The sequence below is a fragment of the Pongo pygmaeus genome, chromosome 11 (genome assembly GCF_028885625.2).
Source record: "Pongo pygmaeus isolate AG05252 chromosome 11, NHGRI_mPonPyg2-v2.0_pri, whole genome shotgun sequence".
Classification (NCBI taxonomy): Eukaryota; Metazoa; Chordata; class Mammalia; order Primates; family Hominidae; genus Pongo; species Pongo pygmaeus.
In genome coordinates this window covers 141,374,099-141,380,926 of record NC_072384.2, presented here as the reverse complement: position 1 = coordinate 141,380,926, position 6,828 = coordinate 141,374,099, and the positions used below count along the sequence as shown (strand labels likewise).

At 62.9% G+C, this 6,828-nt stretch overlaps 1 pseudogene; it reads right to left on the bottom strand.

Annotated features, from left to right (window-relative positions):
• Positions 1-308: 308 nt before the first annotated feature.
• On the bottom strand, positions 309-6,133 carry LOC129031949 (aquaporin-12B-like; annotated as a pseudogene).
• Between the last annotated feature and the right edge of the window lie 695 nt (positions 6,134-6,828).

The following is a 6,828-nucleotide window of genomic DNA, read 5'->3' as shown; positions in this document are numbered from 1 at the left end:
CCTGGCGGACTCCCTGGGCTCTTCCCTGTCATCCTGCCCTTTCCTCTCCTGCTTCTTCTGTAACAAGAGGCAGGAAGGAGCCCGCGGGAGATGGGGAGACTCAGACCAGCCTCACCGTGTTGCCGCACACCCTTGCCTGCCCATCCAGAAGCCTCTCTCGGGCCCAGGGGGACACATAGATCTTAGAAATGGTTTATTGACAAATGGCTTCTGGGGAGAGGGGCCAGGATTCCCTCTTAGCTCCAGAGGGTTCCAGGGTCCAGCTACAAGCAGGGCCCTTGCACGGGGCTCACACAGAGCAAGGCCACTCAGCTGGAATGTGGCCCTTCAACATGGCTGCGCCCAGGCTCCCGGCCACTGGACCCCTTTGCAGGGGTCTGGGTGTCCCCCGAGGCCGGGGCCAGCTTCCCTCGGGGTTCTCAGTACTTGTTCTTCTGGCTGTAGAACAGGTTCCTCTGGAAAAGGCGGGGAAGGCGGCCCTGGTGCAGCAGCACAGCCAGGACCATCCCTGCAAGAGAAGGCAGGTCCCAGGCGGGCCGCGGGGCTCCTGGGCCCAAACACAGACAGGACACCCACTCCCAGGCCTGTGCCAGGACAGAGGAGCCAGGCAGCCTGGCCAGGAGCCCCAAGAACCCTGAGGCCCAGACCCTGCCTGGTCCTGGTCTTCCCTCCCTGGTCATGCCCCTCCCTCTGGGTATGCCAGCCATGGGGACGGGGGCAAGCCGGTGGGGTTCCTTGTACTCCTGGACCACCCTCTGGGATGAGTGACTGGAATTCCCCTCCCCCCACATTGTCCTGAGCCACCCCCAGAGCTTCTGTGGCCATTTTCCTCCGGGACCTGATGTGGTGTCCCAGGGTGGCTGTTTGCAGGGCTGTGGCCTGGCGTAGATGTGGGGGATGTGAGTGGACAAGAAAGATATGGGTGCCCCTGGGTGGGAGGCTGGGCCTGGCTGAATCCTCATGCAAACGTTCTCCCAGAACTCCAGGAGCAGAGACTCCTAAATCCCTGCCTGCCTTCCAGGTCATTGGGAAGGGCAGGTGTTCCGGGCAGAAGGGGAGAGTGGATCCTCTTCAAGTTTGATCTCAGTCCTCTAAGGATTTAACCCACAGGGTCTTAGCTCCACTAGGGCTGGCCTGAGCGGGACCTGCCTGTCAGCACCTGCAGCTGCTGTGGCTCCTGACAGTGGCCCCTGTGCCTACAGCTTGCCTACAGTTGCCCCTCACTGGGCCCTCCAGGCCCACGCTGGTCCTATCTCTGCTCCCAGGAGGGCAGGCACAGGGAGGCAGGATGACCTGCTCAGGGGTGCAGCCAGCAGGTGCCGGTGGCTGCTCACACCCAGGGAGCCAGCCCCATGTCCACACCTGGCTACGGGCCTCCTGCCTACAGCCTCGGAACTCCCCAGGGCTCATGCTGACCCTGAACTTGTGGATAAAGGAGGTTAATGGAGGGACACAAGCCTGTTTTTCCGGTTCCTGAAGCTGCTGTAAGATGACAGGAAAGGGATGCTGTCAGAGGTGTCAAGCATCCAGATGGATGAGACGGGAAGAGACGCAGGAGCACAGCGTGGGGCTGACAAGCATGTGGACGACCAAACCCTGATGACATGGAGGGGCCGGATCGCCCCTCCACAGGGACGAAAGCAAGGAAACAACCCACTTCTTCCGCAGATGCCCCATGCTTTCAGAAGCTGGCGCCTGGGTCCCTGTGGGATGGGGTAGCCCTGGGACTCACCTAGGAGGAGGGATGGCAATTCCGCATGGGAAGCTCCAGAGCCCCAAACCCCAAAATAGAGAAACAGCCGGTGCCTCCCTCCCTGGCCCTGGCAGGAGACAGGTTCCTCTCTAGAGGGGGCATTTGGACTTGGGCATCAGGCCCGCCCAAGCCCGGAGTCCCGCCAGAAACAGGGATCCCAGCCTCTTCCTACTTGGCCCCTAGAAGCCGCAAATGCCCTTTGCGCTTCTCCATAGAGGCAGTTCTACAGTGAGAGGTTGCAGCAGAGTGAAGAGCATTTCCCCAGCGACATGTCCTTCCCAGAACACAGGATGTGCCCTTGTTAGAAATACGGCCTGGGACATAAAATTAGTTAAATTACGGTGATGTCATACTTGAGTAGAGTGAACCTCAAATTCAATGACACAGAGGAGGCGGCCAGGGGAGCCGGCAGACATGGGAGTGGTGCGTCTCCAAGCCCGGGGACACCAGGGGTGCCAGAGGCCCCCAGAGCCCAGAAGAGGCAGGAGGCTCCTCCCCAGCAACCTCCAAGGAGAGCTGACCCTGTCAATGCTGCCAGCTCAGGCTCCAGCCTCCAGACCTGGCTGAGCATACAACCCTGTCACGTGAAGCCTCTTCGTTTGCGTCCTTTGCCTTGTAGCCCATGAAGCCACCACAGGCCATGGCGTGGGGCCTGAGAAACTCAGGACGAAACTGATCTCCCACCCGGAACCCTGCCCAGGCATCACAGATACTCAAGTGCAGGTCAGAACCAGGACACTGTATTTCAGACACAGGAGGTCTGAAGTGTACCTGCCAGGTCCCTGTTGTCAGGAAGCTACTGTGAGACAGGCACCAGCAAAAAGAAGGAATCAACCAAAACAGGAGGCGATGAGGAACGCAGGAAACAGAAATGCAACCAGGATCAGTGAAGGGCAGGCTCCATACCAGAGATGGACGCCTGCGGATAACCCCGAGTTGCGGATCCTCGGGGGAGACGCTGCCCACACAGAGCACTGGTGCTGAATTAAGGAAAGCATCCAGAAGCCTGGGCAGGAGAGAGTCCAGGACCTCGTCACCGCAGGAAGCAAGGCCTATACAGGAGCTGAGAGGCCTCCTGGGCCACCACAGCTCACCGGGGCCATGTTTCCACGCCAGGGAACTACAGGGGGCTCTGGAGCTGATCAGGAGGAAGAGGCCGACCCACCCCAGGTGAAGGATCCTCAGGGGGAGCGCGGGGAGTCAAGGAAAGAAGTCCGCCCCCCCACATCCCGGGAGACAGCCCAGGGTTGACACCTGAACTGAAGAGTCTCGGAGAAGCCCTGCAGGCCCAGTGTGTGGGGACAGAGAGGCCAACACTGAGCTGTTCCTAGCAGGGGGCAGGGCTGCCTCGGGGACGAGGGGCAGGAGGGGGTTCCTGATGCATTTCATATGCTTCCTAGGACCATGCACATGCCTGAGAGACTGTGACCACATCAGAACCACGGCGACAGATCACAATGATGTCAGTGTCACCATTGAAGGGCCAGGTGCCTGAGAGACCCCCAGCTCCTGTCTCTCCCACAAAGGGGAGGCCGAGGCAATGCCCCTGAGACCTTCCCATTGTAGAGCCAGCAGAAGCTGAGAAAAGCTTCCAGAATTCCACAGGAACCCAGCTGCCTTTCTGGTACCTCAGTGAGGTGGAGCCGAGTGTCTGAGAGCAGGTGCAGGAGAAGGTGTGGGCTCCACCTGGGCCTCTGAAGCCAGGGGCCAGAATCCCCAGATCTAGGGCCAAGAGAGGCCTCCGTGACCTCCCCATGCTGCTCCTCTGCTTGGATCCAGGATATAAGGAAGGAGGGGCACACACTGTGGGGGAGCTGTGGGGTCCCCTGTGTGCATCAGCAAGTCCCGGATCTGCCCCACCAGGATGCAAAGGGCCTGGCTGCTCCACCCCCATGCTCACAGCCCTATAAGTGCATGATGGCACCCTATATCATCTAAGTGGGGCTCCCTGTCTCCTGAGGCTTTAGGGACACCAGAATGAGCCCCTCTCGGGGAAACCTAGCTCCGGGTGTGTGGAGATGCCACCTGGGACGGGAACACCAGGTGCATGGAGCCTCACTGCAGACACCGTCCCCCGTGTGCCCAGCACCCCTTGCAAGGTTGGCCTCTCCCCAGCCTGTCCCCTCCTTACCTGGCTGCAGCTCGCTCGGCACCGGGACGGTGTCCAAAGTGAGACATGCCGTCACAGCCCCTACCGCACACACCGTGCCCACTGCAGAGACCTCCCCAGGAGCACTGACCAGGCACCCTCACCTCCACCCTGCACGATCCCATGTGCCAGGACACTCTCTGGGCCCCAGCAGCCCTAGGGACCCCACCCCGCCCCTGCCCTTCCCTGTCAGAGGGCGCAGCCAGTACACCTGCACGTACTCCAGTAAGGTGTGTCCCGAGCAGGCAAAGGTCACAGAAGCGGCCAGGGCAGGGTTGAAGAAGGCGGACGTGAAGGGCCTGGCTGTGGGCAGAGCACAGACAGCCCTGGTCCCCAGCCCTGCCTGACGCCCCTCTGCAGGCCAGGACCTGACCCCCGCCACCGAATCTACACCGAGAGCCCCACTGTGTGCAGGCCTGGGAGCTGCTCTCGGCTCCTGGAGCCCCACCTGGTCCCCCGCCACCGAATCCACACCGAGAGCCCCACTGTGTGCAGGCCTGGGAGCTGCTCTCGGCTCCTGGAGCCCCACCTGGTCCCCCACCACCGAATCCACACCGAGAGCCCCACTGTGTGCAGGCCTGGGAGCTGCTCTCGGCTCCTGGAGCCCCACCTGGTACCCCGCCACTGAATCCACACCGAGAGCCCCACTGTGTGCAGGCCTGGGAGCTGCTCTGGGCTCCTGGAGCCCCGCCTGGTCCCCCGCACTGAACCTGCCACAGAGCCGTGTCCCTGCAGAGCTCCCTGCTCACCTGTGCCTTGGTTTCCCCATCTGTACAGGGCTCTGGTGGCACCTTCCCATGGCCTTTGTGGTCCAGGTTCCGTGGTGTCTGCCCAGTGCTGGGTCGTGGGCAGTGTCATGGACCTAAGTGCTGGTCCTGTCCTGATTAGGACCTGGGACCCCCGGAAGGAGACCTGGCGCCATTCTCCCTGCAGCCCTTCCTGTGGTGCCTGGAGCACGAGCCGGCCTCCCCTGGCTCTCCCCGCAGCCCCAGCACTGTGGACACCTGTCCTGGGAACTTGCTGAGCAAAGGTCTTCGTGGTGGTGGAGCCTAGCGCTCGGAGGGGAAAGCAGACATGGGGGACTGGATCAGACGGAGGGTCTGAGTGGAGGGAGCTCACAAGGGGGTGATGGGACCATGAGAGCTGGGTCCCACGGTCGGCCCAGGTGCAGGCAGAGATCACAGCTTGCTGGTGTCAGTAGGCGGCCAGGGAGGCCAACTGGGGCAGGTGGGACAGGACCTGTCGCTCTGGAAGGGGTGATAGAGGGTGCAGGGACTCCCACACCACACCAGGAACCTGGGCTGGGCCCAGAAGAGTCTGCCTCGGCTGTCCCTACTATCCCAGAGGCAGAACTTCTGGGAGGACCAAGAATAGCTGGGACTGGGGAGAGGCGCAGTGGGCAGGATGGCCCTGGCAGGGGACAGGCTCCTCCACAGCACCCCACGTCCAGCGCAGGCCCTCGTCTACCCGCCAGGTCCCAGGAAGTCACCGCCCCTTCTGGTGGGTTTGTTAGCCACCCGGGCCAGCAGCCCCCTATCCTGGGTGTGAACGGGCCTGAGTGTGCATGGAGGCCACACAGGTGGAGGGGTCCTGAGGGGCCCAGGGGAAGGGGAAGCAGTGCTCACCCGTGTAGGCCGTGACGGTGACCAGCAGAGCCATAGCGGGCACGCTGTAGGCGGGAGGACTGTGCCGCAGGTGCAGGAGGGTCAGATGGAAACAAAAGGCGCAGGCGGCCTCCACAAGCGCCCCGTGGGGCACGGATGTGCGCAGGGCAGAGCTGCAGCTCTGGGCCATGAGGCTCTGCAGCAGGTGCAGGTCGCTGAGCTCCCAGGCCCAGCAGAGGCGCGTCAGGGTGCAGGCGGCCTGCATGCCCAGCCCCTGTGCTGCCAGCTTCAGCAGCGTGCCAGGCAGAGACTCCTCGGCCATGAGGAACTCCTGCAGGGACACGGTGGGGTTGGCCGAGGCCCCGTCCAAGGTGACCCCGTGTGCCAGGAAGAGCAGGAAGAACAGGGTGAGCAGCAGGCAGGCCCGAAGCCCCCAGCCCAGGGCCCGAGCTCGACCAGCGTCCTCATCTCCAGGCAGCAGGCCCCGAGCTGCACCGCGCCCACCGCCTCCCGGGCGAAGCCTTCATAGGCTCCCACTGGGAGCAGGGCTTTGGAGGCCCGCCTGACCCCCTCGCAGAGGGCGAAGGTGGCAAAGAAGAAGGAGGGGGACACGTTAAGACCTGCCATCGGCCTGGGCCCTGCCGAGGAGCTGTGCCTGCAGGACACCTGAGGGGACAGGGCAGGAGCTGGCCGGTTCTCACAACCCAGAGGGCTCAGGAGTGTGGGAGAGGGCACCTGGGCCTCTGGGAACACCACAGCTGCAGCCCCAGCTCCCGCCCCACCGGCTGCCACCCAGGTGCACAGCCAGAATGGCCACAGGGGCCCTGCCCCACAGCCTGGCATCACCCTGTCATGTGACACACCCGGACCCACTGGCCATGCTCGGCCAGCCCTGGGTGCTGGAGACTGGCCCAGCTCTTCAGAGCCTCCATCCGAGCTCCACTACTCCTACCTGTGCTCTTGGCTCCAGGACCCCAATACCTGCTCCCTGCACCTGGCCCCTCTTGAGTCAGGGTCTCCCAGATCCCTGCACCTCCTCCAGGTCCCTGCCTGAACAAGGGCCCCCATTTCTGCCACCCTGCATGGATGCTGTGTCCCCATCTCAGTGAGGGCCCCATGCCTTTTGCACCTGCACTGTGTCCCCACTGGGGTGAGACCCCCACTGAACCTGCACTGTGTCTCTGCCTGGGAGGGCCCCTCATGGCCCCTGCACCTGTTCTGTGACCCAGCCTAGGTGAAGCCCCCTCCTGCCTGCACCTGTAGATGTCTTCCCTTGAGTGAGCACCCCCTGCTCCCTGCACCTGGCTGTGTCCCCACCTAGG